Source organism: Cephus cinctus, unplaced genomic scaffold, assembly GCF_000341935.2.
Source record: "Cephus cinctus unplaced genomic scaffold, Ccin1 Ccin1_scaffold0663, whole genome shotgun sequence".
NCBI lineage: Eukaryota > Metazoa > Arthropoda > Insecta > Hymenoptera > Cephidae > Cephus > Cephus cinctus.
The window spans coordinates 54,564-72,654 of NW_014333292.1; the positions used below are offsets into that span (position 1 = coordinate 54,564).

At 45.6% G+C, this 18,091-nt stretch overlaps 1 long non-coding RNA gene across 1 annotated transcript; it reads right to left on the reverse strand.

Annotated features, from left to right (window-relative positions):
• Positions 1–248: 248 nt before the first annotated feature.
• On the reverse strand, positions 249–6,121 carry LOC107269516. Its single transcript, XR_001538073.2, has 4 exons — positions 5,633–6,121; positions 2,104–2,210; positions 840–1,955; positions 249–799 (listed from the first exon to the last, which is right to left on the reverse strand). It is a non-coding gene; the product is annotated as an uncharacterized LOC107269516 (long non-coding RNA).
• Positions 6,122–18,091: the final 11,970 nt, after the last annotated feature.

Below are 18,091 nucleotides of genomic sequence, written 5' to 3' on the forward strand. Positions count from 1 at the left end.
TTATGACGCACCTACTGAAGAGTACAATGGTCGGGCTGAAAATTGAATTCACTGTCCCGCAGTCAAAATCAATAAGTAATGAAAGCTTAGCATGCGCTTTTTATACGCCTCCTATCACGTCAATTGCATCACCACAATTTCCATTCAACTCTTTTCCACTGATATATGTTACTTTGATGAATGTGGTGAAAATAAAACAAGAATTCCAGCAGCCCAACAATTTATTGTAAATTCAAGCGTATCTGGCATTTTTGTCAGAAACCAATATTCAACAAATAATATCGCAGCAGCTCGCGGCGCTTGGTCAATAATGATTTGACGCAAAAGCAAGCAGAATAAATACAAACAAACGAGCCAGCCACCCAGTCAGTCAAGCAGTCAGCCAGCTAGTCACCATTTTACACGAGTCCTGTTAATGTACTCTATATCCGTGATCCAAATGGATTCCAAAGTCGGGTGAGATCATTGTGCTGACCCGTAGTTTTCCGAGAGTGGTATAATAATTCCAGGGGATTTATATTGGAATGCCTCTCCATCACGTAGAGAGATTGCACAGTATATTGGCGGCGGTTAACACCAATCCTGCGACTGGTGGAACTTTGCATGCACAGAGCAATTTTGAAATTAAAAAAGCGCAACAAAAAATACAAGAATAAAAACGTTGGCAGCCTCCCTATACGTGTAGAGACACACAGTCTAAAAATTTCGTCGAGATATCACACCAATTGCAGTTGTATAGGTTATTTATCCGTCTAGTCTGTATGTGTCTCGCTATCTGTCCATCTACCCATCTACCCATCTACCCATCTACCCATCTACCCATCTACCCATCTACCCACCTATCGAGCAGCTCAATAACGTTCAATCGTGCAGCGCGGATCTGATGCTCTATGCAGCTTGCGGTTGCCGCGTATCCATTTACGCGGCGTGTGCGTCGACGATACGCGATCGACGCCGATCTCAAATCCTTCGTTTTTCATTTTACATTTTCTAAAAACTTCCACTCGCCAGCTTCAGTCTCGGCTTTCCTCCTCCTGTCTCTTTTGCTTTTTATTATAGCTTCATCATTGCGCCATAGTCATTGACTCCTGTGCGCACCCAACGCATCTACCTACCTACACCTACCTACACGGGCGATTCTCTTCTGCATCCTTGTCCGTTCGTTCCTCTGTCTTCTCCCTCTGCTGCTTCCACGTTTCCAATTTACATACTAATATTCCAACTCCCTGGTAAAAGCCTTGACACGCCTTTGCCATTCCTAAGTTCATGATATCGCAAAAAGCACATCAATACAATTTATTGGCTCCTGCGCCATTGGACTAAACTATTGTTAGAGTCTGAATTTCTGAGCAGCCCAAGGGACTGTCTGACCGAAGATCAATTTTAAAAATTGAGCAATCTCGTTGGCTTTCCAAATAGCACAAAATAAATAAATGAAAAGGGAAGCACAGGGAGCCGCGTTCGACCATTCTCACCACACAGTTTCGGGATCATAAACAAGTTTTATTCCTCTCCCATGCGTCTTAATCATATCTTACTCCTTTATATTTTTTTTTATGCAAAAGAAAACAAATCAAGATGAGTTGCAGTCACAAGTAATTCTCGCTACAGAATACACGACTCTGATCATAACCGATTATCCAGCCTCTCCTTCTCAGATTCTCTTTAAGGACCATTATATTGGCTTGTGTTACAGGGGCGTCCTCGGGACCCCTAAGGGGGCCCCACTCATGTAACCTCGTAGAATAACAATAATAACAGCATAATACCTGAGCCGACTTCAACCTGTAAAACCGGCCCTGCCTTCCACAGGAGCATAACAGCAGGTTGCGCGGCCAAGAAACTGGTCCGTCCTTCGTCCAGGGACTCCGTTTCACGCGGAATTCCTTATGTACTCCAGAGACTGCGGTACACGAACGAACTATCCACTTCGAAATGTGCATATCCACGTACGCCTGAAATGCATAAAACATGCGTTTAATGTTTACGCGTGGTACGATATATTTGCTACGGGCCCATTTCTGTGCTGTCCGCAGAGAGGAACTCGCTGACGCCATTGTGTTATAGAAGTTACTTTGAACCTTTGAAAAATCTAATATTTACATAACGTGCGGTGAGACGGGTCAATCTTTTCCTCCTCGTTTCTCCCTTTCGTTCTTCCGTTTTATGAAAACTTTAGGCATTTGTCGGTCCCCGTGCGGACTCCAGTCCTGGAACAAAGGATGAATATAATAAGAGACAGAGAGGAGGGAGGGAGCACGCGGAGAAAAGAAAAAAAAAAAGGAAATAAGGAGAAAACGAGTGAAAAGACATTGGCGAGAAAAGTTTTGTTCGGAATATTCCACAGAGACAACCTGGACCGTTAAGCTAGATGCTGCGGATATTGTACCTTTGACCGTCTCATGTATCTCATTAAAGAGTGATAAAGCGTTCAGTCTCGAGGAAAGAAAAGAAATGGGCAAACTCGTGCAAGAAGCATTTCCGTGGAAACCCATGCAAATTGAAAATTGGCACAAGGGCGAACGAGGAAACGATAAATCCGAGCCAAGGCCGAGCCGCAAAATCTGGTGGGTTACACCACCAGCCTTATGGGGACCATAGGAACCGTCCGGGAGAAAGAAAAAGAAACGGTGGAGAAGATAAAAGCAATACATTGCCCAGGCCAGAAAGGGAGAAGCCGAAAGCCAAGAGACGAAGAGAGGATGAGAGGCATCGTTCCCACAAAATAACCTTAAGGTATTTTCAAAGCAGCGCACCTGCGCGCATCCACCAAGAAGATGCTAATTCGATCCACCTGTGGGACGGAACGGTTCCATCCCGTCATGCGGCAGGCTGGTTTGATCTGTTGGTCCGAAGGAGTATTCGAGGGACCCAACGTCTCAAATATATTTAATTGACCAGTAGGGGCCCTCGGTCGAGACCCCCTTTACTTTCGTCACCGTTAACGCTCCTGGTTAAACTGCTTCAGTATCTCATCCAAACGTGACTGCCCGTGTCCAGGACCGATTAAAATTCTCCAGATATCGTATTTATAGAGATTCCCCTATTGGTACATATTCCATTATCAATACCATCTACGGGCTAGAAACCTGCAGTCAGAGTAAGAGTATTCGCGTGAATGGATGGTAAATTATGTACTAAAAATTTCGTAATTAATCAATGGTCGACTTCAAAATGCCGAACTACCGGGAGAATTGAGTCAACTTGACAAATTTAAATGTTAAGTATAATTAACAGGAGATATATTCGAGTAGAAATAGCAAATATCAATAATTTCTGCTCGCCTGATATAGCAAGTGAAGTCACAAGTTGAAATGAATGACTAAAAGTTCTAACAATGTTGCAGAAATAGATGGAATTTTATAAAATATCAGTTTATCATTAGACATCCGTTTCCGAATGATAACAATTATCCGATCCGATCTTCATTCATCGGATTTTTACTAGACAAAAGGGAAATTACGAAATTCTCTAGCTGTGACAGTAAAATCGGAGATTATCTAGTTTGGAGTGCCGTTGTCATATATGGAGATTGTAATTAACAGAAGGAGTGCCTCGAGAGTGGAGATCGGAGATAAAGAGTGTCGTGAAGATTTCGAGTAAAAATAGATGCACGGAAACGACAATCGACAGAGAAAAATGTCAGCCGGTTTCTGCCTTCTTCGTTCCATATCTAACTGACTAAACTATAAATAAGACACGTTAATGTCAACCGTAGACGTTGATTCCAGTCGGTAGACTTCTCGAATATCCATATCCTACGTGGAACGATAATTCCCTATGAATATAAGAACTTCGTGATATAGTAATGGAGGATTCTGGAGCGCTGCGACTACTCCCATAAGCGATATTATTATGGCCGCCTATGGTACTATGGGAGATGGTAAGGTAAATTAGTCCCTGGCGCAGCAGGACGAGCAGATGCGAGATTTCTACTGGGGTCAAGTCTCCAGCCTCCAGCCTCGAAGCGGAGACCGTCTCCTGTATCCTCTCGCTCTCTCTCTCCCTCTCCCGCAGATACTCCCATTTGTCTCTTTTTCTCCCTCACGTTATTCCTCCTCCCGTGGAGAGCAGTAAAAGATGAAGAGAGGCTGCGGAGGCAGTCGAGATACAGATGGAGCCTAAGAAAAAGTGTTGGGAGGCCTCCGGTCGCGGGAGCCGAGGCCTGCCGAACCGGTCCGACGGGTAGACGATCGCGTGTGGCTCGCGTGGCCGAACTCTGCCGAACCCTCACGGAGACGGCCGAGCGCTGCCATTACGTAAATTGCACCATTACGAGTAATGACGTTTAAAAACTAGGAAAGAACTCACAAAGGACGTGAAGACTATGAAACTCATAGATGCCTTATATATGTATATACATTCATCCCATTTAGATAGATATACGTACATCCCATTTGGGTCAATGAACCCTCGGTGCAATTATTTTTTTCTTCAAATATCTCATGTTTTTCCAAAGCGTCGAAAAATAGTTTTACTCTTCAATTAGCGTAATTTACGCCGCCCGATGCCACAGCCATTAAATGTTTATTTAATTAGATGTATAAAGCACAAGTGTTTCCTGTGAGTGAAGTCACATTATTTTTAATAATATAAAAGCATTGCTTATTCAGCTACGTATGCGGCCATTTAGCACATAGATACAAATTCTTATTCACAGAAAAGTGTAATCTTTTACGAAAATGTATGTGACTTTTATCATTGAAAGCTAGCAGAGAATTATGTCATTCGAAAATAAACATACGTATTAGCTACATATATTTTTATCCCGTGTAATTGTAGGGGCTCCCGGCGCAATTTCTACCTGGTGAATCTCTTTGTTAACACGCTCCTTGATATTGCTGCTGCTGTTGCTACTATTACTGCTGTGCCCGGGAATACCTCGTTGACTGAGTGCATCGCGAGTGCGTGAGTGCGTGAGTGCGTGAGTGCGTGAAGAGATGAAGCGCGAAATTCACTCGTCAAATAGCCCAGGGTGCCGACAAAGAGTCTAACATTACTTCTATCATTTCGTTAAAGCGAAATACGGCAGCAATTTATATTATGAGACAAGCATTAATTCGAATGCCTGTAAAGATATTATATGTTAGAGAGAATACACGTCCCACTCACAATATATTCCCAGCCATTATTCTCTACTTTTACCATGGACAATGATAATAATCGCAACAACGCACGGGGATGCAAAATGGCTTTCCTCCCGCAAACATCTCCCAATAGCAATTACACACGCGCACAACGTACGAGTATTCATAGGTTTAGAAATATTCAGGCACGTAGGCAGTAGGTGCAGAAGTTGACGAGTCGAACGTAGTCTCAAAGATAACCTGACAATGATTAAATATATTCTCAGCATGAAAATAATAGAAAGCAGAACCCTACGCTTGGAAATTCTCATTCGTGATGTTTCCGACTATTTCTGTAGTATATTTATATTCTCAAAGGCGTTTCACGTTTCCTCTGATTATTTACGAAAATGAAGGCGTCGCCCCCTTGCTGCTATCTACCCCAGTTCTAAAGTAAAGCCTCTTTTACTCTACGAACCCCTGCACCATAACCTCCAAAAAATAATCTTTAAGGTACCCTCAACGTTCTACCCTTATTCAGATGGTTAAAATCTCGTTTCACTTACGTTTTCAGAGCAAGCAGCCACGTTTGCGTTAAAGCAGGGAGGCAAGTAGAAAAACAGGCAGGACTCACTCAGCTCCTATCCTCTTGTGTAAAGTTTCCTTCATAGTTGATTCTTTCATGGGCAAGTTAAACTATTATTTTCAGGAACGTTACCCAGCATGCTGGAGAAGTAGCACTCACTTCATCAGTGAACTTAACAAGCAACACGATAACAGAGAAGAGAGGTTACCGTACTATTTTCCAAGGCGCCCGGCTCCCATTGCACGGAGCGTAAATAGCTTACAATTAGATTATCCATTATTATAGTCCTCACTCTGTGGAAGATGCCACGCGAGGAATTAGCTCTTAGATAAAGGAGTAGAGCAATGAGAACTATTCACGATTCCACCATTGATTTCTTGTTAAATACCGAGTGACATCGAAAAGTACGGACGAATGGAAAATTTTACCAGCCCCAGTCGTTTCCCCTGACGTCCCGACCGACGCGAGCACAACCTACTGGCGAGCGAAACTTATTAAACTACCATTACGTGACACGGAGATGGCTCTGCAGTAGTTATTCCTAAGAATTTCGTCACAAGCAAAACTCTGTGGAGCTGTTTACAAATGTGCTTCAAGCGTTATCAAAATTTTCTGTCTTCTCTTGCGTTTAAACTTAGACCTATAAACTTATCCTTTTTTAAGAGTTTCGATTTCAGTTTGCCAAGCTATGAACAGAGGTTACTATATACCTATATACAAGTGTGTGCGTTTGTTTTTATTTTAACGAACATGAACGAAAACTGACATTTTCTTTAAAAGACAACTTAAGATGCAATAAAGAATAGGATATAGTGTAGCTATGTCAGAAGGGAAGCAGTACTGATCTTAAAGGAAAAGGTTAAGAATTCGTCAAGGTATGTGCCGACATATGTACAGTCAGTTCAAGGTAAGAGATTTTCTGTTGAATGCCGATAATTAAAATCACTGCCAGGAATCTTTTCCTCGCTTGAGGACATCTGCCACTCGATGTAGTCGAGATGCATTCCTTCGGCGAAGTTCTTCATGCTCGAGATCAAGAGTCTCAGTTTCCGTGGATTTGTCTCTTGGTTTCGATCGCGTGTTCTGAGGACATTAACATCCACGAGGGTCCCCGTTCTTTACTCAAAAGGACCTGTGTGGTTCAGAGAGAGAGAGAGAGAGAGAGTAAAGGGTTTCTCGTGAATACAAATAAACGGACTCTTGGACATAAAGAAAGAGACTTCTTTAGTTTCATCTGAATCCGCTATCTTCTAACAAAACTCTGTAAAAGGAAAACGTTTAATACCCGATAAAAGGGCTATCTCCAAAGTGAAGAATATAAATTCAAGCAGGAACATTAAATAATTGCGGCTAAACGATTCTAGCAGCGCCAGAGGGTCCTCCTACTGTCAGAGCTATACGATTAGAAACGTGATAGCTAGATAAGAGACTTTCTAGTCTGGATAGGATCATTTGATACTAGCTATAGGGCATGCCCCTTATGTTATCTAGCAGTTCCTCCCAATTAAATTGAGCTTCAATAAATTACCCATTAATTTTCGAAATTTCTTCCGAGCCTTTCAACGTTCCTACACTTCATTCTATTTTTCATTATTGATATCTGCTCTGCAAAAGAAGCATATTTTATTGAAACTCCGATATCTTACGCTACACCCCTAAGAATTCCAGTCGTCGATAGGAGGGTGTACGTTCTATACCATACATGCCACAGAATATAGTATAAAGTATATGGTACATGATACATGGTACATGGTATATGGTATATGGTACATGGTGTGACTCACCCTGAGCGTCGACAACCAATAAGAGTAATGTATGATTCTCAAGGATTGCCTGTCGATATCAGACGTCTCTCCTGGAGTATTTCCTGGGAATCGAAGATATCTAGGAAATTCACGTAAGGACATACTTTCCTGGGAGGATGGCACTCCGACCTGATATCCTGTGTTATTCGAAGGTGGGTTTGAGCATCACTGAACCGGTCGCCATCATCGCAGCTCGGTAGACTTGAAATACCGGCTTCGATCGTGCTTCTTCCTTTTTCCAGTTTACTTTTTTTCTCTCCCCCCTTTTATAAAAATACTCCCCGCTATGAACCAGGAGTACATCGTCCTATCCGGCACCATCTACCTCAGTGCCTGCTCCGTTGCAACCTATCTAACTCAACTGGCATGGTTCGAGTGGAGGCGAGTAATAAGCGTCCAAGTAGGGTTGAGAGCCCCTTCTTTTTTTGTGAGCCACTCTGAGATACTTCGTAAGGGTTCGGTTAAGATCGGAAAGGTTCGGGCACGCGAGAACCACGCGCATCAAGGTCGGGGCCGTCCACCTTTCTCCATGGTGCACAAGTGCACGTATTGTGTTCCATACGGTCGCTACCATCTCTTCCTCTTTCGCCTCTGCCTTTTTCGTTTCCTTTTTTTTATTTTCTCTCTCTCTCTCCCTCTCTCTCTCTCTCTCTCACTACCTCTACCGTCTCTTACGCTTTTTTTCTTTTTACCCCTTGTTCCATCTCTTTACCTACTCGCACCACCATGCACCACCATGCACCGCCATGCATCGTCATGGACGACCATGGACTATCCAACTGACTACCGCCTCTCTTATTCGGGCTTCCAGAACTAATCGTTGAAATATATCGAGCCTCGTCCTCTCTTCTTTATTTCCCCCTCGTTCGTCCTTCCTTCTCCAACCCTCCGTCGACTATTTTCTTCTGCCACCTGCTGGACCGCTTCATCCGGATGTGATCCTGCGCGCAGGTATCCAACAGGCTCGCCTCTCATTCTTGTTCTTTCAATTCCGAATCTTCCACCCATCCATCATAATTATATGATAAAAACTGCATCAACCATTCTGAATATTTACATTCCGAGTGTTACTGCAATTCAGCGTAGATGCACTTGCTGCCGGCGCAAAATTCCGGTCCAAATGCACTCGTCAACGACATCCATTTCGGACCATCAGTTAAATTCAGTGCATCTCATCGAACCGGAAATACCGCAGTTATTCCTGTTTGAATGAACATTTGCACAGCCAATACGGTTCCGAATTGTTTATTCTCTCGGCACCGTCGAAATTATCACACGTTCCTTTATAGCGGCATATTTACCTATAACTAAACTCAAATAGAAATTCATAGACACATCCGATGGCTTTCATGTGTCTCCCTTGCATCGCGCATCGCGCATCCCGTGTCCCGTGTCCCGTGTCTCGTTTCATCTACTCGAGGAAATTCCTCCTAGAGATTCCACCACGTTTCCACCACGTACCCAACTATTATGCTCGCAGACTCCTGTCTCCGACTCCTGCGTACTCTCGATATTTCTCATTGGCTCACCATTAAACATCCAACCACCATAGCTGGGTTATGGTTCCCGCACGTTCCCAAGTGGCGAATTCTAATGGAATTAAACGCGAGCGGCTGCAACAGCTTGCCCATAGTTCAGAGCGCGGAAACCTTGCTGTGAATTTCAATGGGGAGTTTACGAGGTGGTCACGAACAGAGAGAGGGAAGACAGAGGGAGGGAGAGAGAGAGAGAGAGAGAGAGAGAGAGAGAGAGAGAGAAGAATTCTTACTTGCAATTTCCTATGACGCGAATGGCGGCTCACCATTACGATTCCGTGGCATTAACCATGAATCAGTACTCGACACGCTGGATACGATAATTCGATGGGAATTAGAAGCCGCCCGATAACCTCTTATGGGGTTTAATTGGGCCTTGATCACTCGAGGGAATTACATCTTATGGTATACTCACACTTGAACGATTATGAACTGATCCTCGGGGCAGTTTCTATGGAAACTAATGTTCAATCTGAATTCAAGTATTTTATTAGAGCCCGGAAAAAGAAGAAAGAAAATCCTGCTGTCCCATGAAGTCTCCTGTCCCGTCTACCTAGCTATAGTCACGACGGTTGTAGCGGATACCTCGCTATAAGTGCACTAGATACTTTATGGCGGATTATCATCCATCTAATGGCTTCCTCTTCCGTGTAGACTTTTTATCTTATAGCGTAACGTCCATGGCGCAAGACTGACTTTGTGGAAATTGAATACGACGGTCGCCCGGTGTGGGCGCACCTTTAGTTGGCTTCTATCGTGTAAGACGAGTAGACTTCAAAATCGGATGAATCTCTCAAGACTAATTGTAAGAGCCCTCTCTGAGGGGACTCGGGGAGTGAGACGGGGTGGGAGGGAGTGGGAGGGAGTGGGAGGAAAGGCTCGAGCGATCCTTTCTCAAACCGTAGGTGTCTGACTGAAAGTCGTTGAGAATCCTAAGGGTCGTGACGTCACGCGCCCTCTGCATATTCACACGTGAAAACTCAATTTCTTATCGGATATCAAAATTCAAATGGATCTGCGTACCACTTTCACCAAATTCTTCGGCACTGAGAAGACTGACGCCTTTCGTCGCGCCACCAAATACGCTTTCAGTCTGAGAGAAGCGAGTCGAGAGGACTCTCTCTCTCTCTCTCTTTAAGAGAGTGGAAAGTAAAGTGACTCGAGAGAAGAAGCCAGATGAGATGGGTTTGTGCTCCGTTCACGGAAGAATCTAAGAATCCCGGCGAGGCTGGATACTGGCGAGTGAGAGTCTCCCGAATAATGGCAAATTCTACCGGATGTAGCAGGAAGAACCTCGAGGAGGAGCTGCCTGAGGTCCCGATAAGAGCCGAGTGAACCTGAGCCTCCACCGACAGTATCGGCATCCGGCGACTCGGTCACAGTCGGACCGACCCCCAACATCTGTATCGTCGCCCCAGACAATTTCTCACTAATCCTGTGTCATTTGGCCGGAGACTCGACTGAAGGCGCTCTCGAGGCTACAGTCGGCCTTGCTCGCGACGAGAGGACGGAGAGATGGAGAGACGGAGAGACGGAGAGATGGAGAGACTCGCTACCGCAGGAAAAGAGAAACACAGCCGGAGGCAGAACAGGTTGCGGTGCTTGATGCCTTCCACTGGCCCCGCCGACCAGTGGAAGCAACAGTGGTGGCAGGTTGCCACGGAAAAGGGATTGAAAGAAGGAAGGAAAGGTAAAAAAGGAGGAGAGAGGTCCAGAGGGAGGTGAGCCAGAGATGAAATAGAGGAAAAAGAAAGGAATGGCCTGACGCAGGTAGGCCCTTTGTTCGCCGTGTTTCGAAATTAATGGCTGGGGCCCTTCGCAGAAGGGGCCCCTCGGCCGCTGCTCCGTCTTCCTCCTTATCTCTCTCTCTCTCTCTCTCTCTCTCTCTTTTTACCCGAGCTCCTCTCTCCAAAGAGAAGATGATCATTTAATTGAGCGGCTGCTCCTGCCGCTGCTATTTGCTCGCTCGCCAAGAGCCTCTTTTCTTTTGTTCTTCGGATTAGACACCGAGACTGGTTACATTATAATGCCAAATGGCTGCGGCCTGCCTGCTCGGCTCGTTACGCCCTCCCGAGACTAGAAAACTTTCTTGGATTTCTTTCCGCCTGTCCTTTCCCTAACATGTTGCGACACCCACTACTTGTCCCCGTCCATTCGATCAAATTGAACGTAATCAAATGTTGTCAAAGGATTTTCTTAATTCCTGAGAAACCCGTAATAACGAGCGCATACGTCGGAGTGGGAGTTGAGACGAGAAGACCCTCAGACACGTGCAGACTCTGCTGATAAAAAATTCAAAATGTAAAAATTCAAGGAAAAATCTGCTGAATCAGCTAAATTGGACATCCGAGATATGCTAAGAAATTTCCTCTTTTTTTTTCCTCTTTAGGAATCTCAAGTCACGCTAGGTAAAGGTATAGTAGGTTAGTCAAAAAGGCCTCGAGGTCTCCTTGTGTTGGTCCGTACACGTACGTGTGCACTTTGGTGAAATGAGGAAAGGGGACCGAGAGCGAAGCAGGAGAAGCTTGAATGAGGTAAATTAGGGCCCCACGTACAGTGAGACTAGATACCAGGTTGGGTTGGGTAAGTCGCTGCCGTAGAGTCAACATTTATTCGGAAGATATCATCGCGCTCCTTTCGCCCCAGAGTGGCGGTTTCGCCCCCTTTCCCGGGGGCTTCCCCTCGGGGCCCCTCCTATCAAATGGTCAAAGTGTTTACTCCCGGAAACGCGATCGAAGATTACATTTAATTTCAGGCTAAATTCCCGTGCAGCCTCTTCTGGAAGAGATCTCTCCCTGCAGACCGGGACGGCCACGTTCGATTGGTCGGAGGTTTTATTCAATTTCCCACGCAGCGAATAACTAATGCGATTCCGAAGTGGAAGTATCCATGTTCGTTAAGGCGAACCCTCAATCGGAATACCTCAACGTGCCTTGATGTACCTTGGCAGATGTTCTTAGCTACACATTGTGTCCTAATGCTTCTTTAATGGATTGAGACTTCCTCTCTATGCGCTGATCGGCAGGCGCTCAAGGGATTCCCTTCCCTTCCGTATCGAGTTTACGTGGAATCGCAGAATCCGTTCATTTCGCTGCGTTTCTCCGGCGACGCATCGTCGAATGACAGACGCCTGTGTGGCAACATCACGTGACACGCAGGGGGATCGAGACACAATGGCAAGCTCAGATTGGCGCAGCTGCTTTGAAACCCGTCTTTAATTAAATCTTTGACTCCAGAAATTACGATATCTGCAGTCCCGAATAGCTCAGTCAGATCGAATCAATTATTAGTCCCTTAGTCCCAAGGAAACGGAGACCCGGTCGTCTAGCACAGTCGGGTAATAGGATACAAATTCTTGAATATTTAACAAAAACTCAACAGCATGGTCGAGGGGGCTGAACTGGGCAGGAGTTTAAATCCGTGGGACAAAAAAAAACCCTTAGGGCTACAGAAATATCAGTGTTCACTGTGAAACAAAAAAAAAACAGGAAACCAAAAGGTCTGAATCAAATATTAATCTGACTGAAAAGTAATTGCACTGACGTAGAATCCCTCCCAGCAATGAAGCAACTATTAAGAACTCCTTTCAGATGTATCTTGACAAATTTACGAGAAGAAAGGATCCCTTCAACGCTTTAAGAATTTATCCTTTTCTTACCTTCATTATTTTTTTTCGTCCTTGACTCCTCTCTCTCTCTCTCTCTCTCTCTCTCTCTCTCTCTCTCTCTCTCGGTTTCTCTGCCAATGATCGTACAAGGGCTATATACCTATAGATATAGAGAAACGTGTAGAGGCGTGCGCCTTCTCAGCCTCCTCAGCCTCCTCAGCCTCCTCAGCCTCCTCTGGCAACGCTACAGGTCGTTTCGGGTTACTACTCCAACGTTCTATAAATATCGGCGGTCATTATTTCGCCGCGTACGCCGCTGGCACCTGTCGTGTGGCTTCCCAGGTAGAGCTCAGGTACTGATAGTATAGCCTCCATAATTGTATTAGTGCTAGTAATACTAGTAGTAGTAATAGTAGTAGTAGTAGTAGTAGTAGTAGTAGTAGCAATAGTAGTAGTAGTAGTAGAGCTGAAGGTAGGGCCACGAATCCCTGGAGAGCAGAGAGAGAGAGAGAGAGAGAGAGAGAGAGAATAAGGTGGCTGACTGGCTGGTTGGATGGCTGGACGGCAGGCTGTGTGGTGGCTGCTTACCTAACCGGTCCAGGAATCCGGGGCCACGCTTACAGATCAGTGATTCTCAACAAGTTTAAAATTTTCACCGAGAAACATTTATCAAGGTAAAATATTGTGCCAAAGATGTAGATTGATTTAAAAAGGCTTCGGGAGCGTCGCGGCACAAAGGTCAATCGTTGGGCGTCAAGCACAAGCTGCATGCTGCACTTGCAAATATCTTTAGCGCCGCTACGGATGCTGCAGCAGGGAATGAACGATTAATCAGGTATTTCGTTGAGTAATTAAACCAACCGTCGCCTGGTCCTCATAGACGTCCGCGGCTTCCCTAACGTTTACCTGAGCATTAATGATCGGTAATTGGTTGCTGGGCCATAATTGCATCCACCTACAGGCAGGCCCACATCTACAACCTATACATATATATATACTCGTACACGCAGTCGTGTAATGTGGAGCCGCGCGTGTCACACGATGCGAACAGTAATGCGTTTTCGGTAGAGCAGCACCGCATCGGCTTTAGGCTTAGAGGCCTCCTACGGCGTTAGCCCTTTGATATCGGATCATTCGGTTTCATCGGATGTTGCGTCTGCCGTGTGAATTTCTCGAGCTTTGGCATTCGTGTGTCTTCCGGTTCGGCGGACGGACGATTGGATAGCCGATTCCTGCGATTGGATTATACGCATATGGATAGGAAATAGATCGTTTCCCTACATGTGAATTCGATATGCCAGATGCATGCTACAACTTTTGAAACGACCAGCATGTCCACATTTGATATCAATAGGGTTGCTGCGGTCATTGTGCGACAGGCGACGGGGGCCTGTCACGTGTGTTTTCCATTTTCCTTTTGTTTCACTTAAATATTCACAAACTGGCGCACTTACGATTCCTCGGCGAAATCTCTTTAGCACTTCCAGGAAGAACCCTTTGGAGAACGAGGGCTTACAGTTTAGAGACTCACCGGAAGCGTCACTGAAAACCCTCTTTCCGGCTTGGAATTTATCCCGGTAAATTTACTGGAGTTCAGCCACACTCGAAAAAAGAAAGTAAAAATAGAAAAAGAAATTCTCAGGAAGAATTCACGAGTTTCGCTGACACCTAAAGAGAAGGAAGAACGTGATGAAGAAATGGAAAAAAGAGAAAAGCGATCCGATCGATCGGCACGTCAATTACCGACGCGTTTTCCTTCCGATTGGACGTTTCTCAATAAGCTAATGTTTCCTCAATCTGCCACTTTTTCAGCCGAAAAGCCAAATTTCCACCATTCTAAAGAAACCTTAGGTCGTCCGTTAAATCTTTTTTTTCCTTTTTTTTCCTTTTTTTTCCTCGCCGCCTTTCAGCGAGTAAATCTGTTATCGTTTATTCTCAGGAATCTGCAAACGGCCCCCTACTTTTCAGCCTTCCTCGAGAGCGCTCGAGGGAGTCGGCGGGCGCCCACCCGCCTCGAGTAGACGTCGCGACGCCCAGCGTCCCGAAAACAAGCCGCCGAAGATTCGACGTTCCGTGTAAACGATTCCTCCAGGCAAACGCGGGGGGAGGGAGGGAGGCTGAAAGCAAACGCAATAAGCGGCCCTGAACTTTTCGAAATGAATTTTCTTCCCGCCTCTATTCGTCGCCGACGCCGACGCCGACGCCGACGCCGGCGCCGAACTTCCACGAAAACGCTCTACTATAAAGTTACCTGGAGGCCATGGCATCCCGTTATTGCATTCCCCGAAGCAATCCGGAGAAGAAAGTGCTCGGCGGCTTTCCAGTGCTCTCTCTTATTCTCTCTTATTCTTCGAAATGATTCAGGCGGCCTAAGGAAAAGGCGCGTTTGCAAGTGAACTACAGAAAGAGGGGTGAGCTACAGAGAAGTACCCTGCCGGACCAGACTGGGATGGCAGCGTCGGACAAACCAAGCACCTACTTGATCGGCGATCCTAATCCTCCTCCTGCTACATCCGATACACTATGCATCATCATACATGGTAGTAGATACGTACTGGAGGTTCGACATGGGGAATTGGCAGTATAGTCGGCAGGCAGGCAGGCAGCCAGGCAGTCCCCGTGCGCAGCCATTGGCAGTAACCTCTCTATGCCTGTGAATAGTACCGAACCGCTGGCACGTATTCGCCGCGTTAAAATGAACCCCGACATACGTTCTGGATAGGTGCTACGTGCATCTACCTTGCACACGTGGAATTCACTATACCGTACGGCTATTCTACCTTACTATAGCTATATTTCGAGAGTCGGGGTGGCCAGAGTGAATGGGATAATTCACGATTAGCACCGACTGGCTGTAATCGAGCATTCCAACTAGTCGGCATAAATTTAAGCCCCGCCATACATATGCATGAAGCGACCGGGTTGCCCCAGCCGGTCAAAAATACTGCCTTGATTTTGCCGGACTTTATCTTTCTATTTCTTCAACTCCTTTTTTATTACAGCCAGTCTCGGTTCGTGTAAGATCGCACGGACGAATACGTCAAATTGCTTTTTCCGTGTTGGACTCCGTAATTGGAATTTTTTAATTTTTATTCCTTAGCCGTTATAAATTTTATGGCCGCTCTTGTGTCGTATTTGCCTTAACCATATTGAATGGGAATTTGGTTCAACCTCCGTGACCAAAAGTCTATCTAGAAGTATCCTATCCTACCTGCCTACCTTCGGCACTTGTCTATCTACTTATCTTCTTATCTACCTTCCGCTTGGGCACTTACCTAGTGTAAAGATAAAGTCAGGACAAAATCTTGTCTTATAAAAGTTTAACGATCCACTATATTGCCGCACCGTGGAGTTTCATTATCCAGTGAAAATTACCTACAGGACAAACGAGTGCCTGTACCGTGTTCATTATAAAAATGGCATAATGAAAAAAAATGACAGAATAAAAATCACAAAAATAATTGGTTGACAAAAATTACCAATAAAATGAATTCCGTCCTTCCTGTTTTTCCACTCGAAATAGAAAGAGAGAAAAAATTCCAAATTGAAGAAAAAATGGAGTCCTAACTCCAGGTTTGCCAAGAAAAATAATTTAAAAGTTTAATCAGTGTGAGTGAAAAGCAGAGAGAGAGAGAGGGAGAGAGAGAGAGAGAGAGAGGGAAAAGAATGAAGGGAGAAATCCTGTCATCTGTTCTTCGGCTATATTTGTCTTTGTCTTTCTCATCCTTGGCTCCGCGCCGGCCTGCAAATTTCAGGTAAGAAAAATCCAGTGAAAAAAATGAAAATCCATTTATCGAAGCGGCTGTTGAATTTTGCGAAGGAAACGCGGGGAGGTGGGGTGGGGCAGCGGCGGGTCAAGAGAAAAATCGAAATTCCCATTTTAGCCAGTGTTTTGTTAGTCCCTGCCGTCCTGTGACGTGACCCCAACGTCCGAGTCCGTCGCGACGCCCAGCCGACGTCTAGCCGACGTCCATCCGACGTGCATCCGACGTCCAACGCCACCACGACCACCGTGTTTCGCCGCTGATTTTCCTTCCTTTATTTTCCCATTACTGCTCGATAACGGCCGAGCAAATATTTGCCCCGCGTTACTTTACTTAGCTTTAGATGAGACTCGTAATTATTAAACGACAGAATTTTCTGAGCCTGGGAAAAAACATCAGACGTACCGACCGACTAACCAACGAACGAATCGCAACGGGAGACGATGAAATCCGTCAATAAAAATTCCCCCTAAAATTGGCCCTTATTCTTTCTTCTTCGATTTCACAGATGTCCATTCAAAGTTCAATATCGATTTGGTTCGATTCCAAGACTCACGCATGCGCACTGATCCCGCTCTTAATTGACTACTCCATTCGGATCTGAAAATAGGCCTCCCACTCCTCCTTTGTGTTTTGAACCACTTCGAGATTACCCGATACATCCGACGCCGCTCACCAGTGTCGGCTGATCTGCCGAATAAGAGAATAAGAGTGAAAAAAGAGGGAGGAAGGAAAAGGAGGAAAAGGGGGGCAGGAGAAAAGGGAAAGCCTAGAGAAAAAGCAATGACACGGAGTGGAGCCAAGTTGAGCAGGAGTAAAGCCTGTTAAATCGCTTTTGATAAAAAGGTAGAGGCTTTCTCTGTCTCTGTCTCTGTCTCTCTCGTTCTCTGGGGAGCAGCGAAAAGTCGTTGGGTCCTATTGTGGACGGGGCTTTAGAGGAGTCGGGGACTCGGGGAGTCGGGGAGTCGGGGAGTCGGGAAGCGACGAGGGTGCGGGAGGCACCCTGCCACACACCTGTCTGAATCTCGGATAACGAGCCAACAAAAACAGAGGCGGAGGCGACTGGGATGCTGCGGCGTCGCCGCTCTTCCCACTGGCCAGTCCTGATGCTGATTCTCCCCGATTTCTCCCCGAGCGGCGAAACCCACGAATAAACATTGACGCGACACGAGCGACCGAGACCACCAGGCCAATGCTGCTTCGCTCGTGGAAACGCGCCTCTACTGTCCTTCTCTTCTTCGCACCTGTGTGCGTGCGCCTCACTGTCCTCACTGTCCTCGTATTGCCAACTGCTCGTTAAGTAGATTTGCACTTTATCAGGCTGCCCTTGTGTTGGATCTTTTCCGATATCTGATAAGAGTCCACACACTTATCTACGGGACGGATGGAAAATGGCTAACCGACTGATCGATTCCAAAGTTCGACATTATTTGCTACCTCTTAGGGGGAACTTGCTCTGGCTACAGATTTTTCAACTTGTACGACGCGATCTGATTGGTCCACTGGAAACTCTGACAAATCTTTAATGCCCTGCGTTATTTGTATTTCGTGTAAACCTGTCAAGTTTATCGGTGCATCAAATATGTATGCCTGAAATAAGATGAAAAAAGGAAAAAGGAAAAGTGACAAGACAATGATCCTCCCTCCAAAAATTGTTATACTGGTTTAACTGGGCGCATAAAAGCAGCCTAATGGCGGTAAGCGAGATAAATACCGACGCCAAGGCAA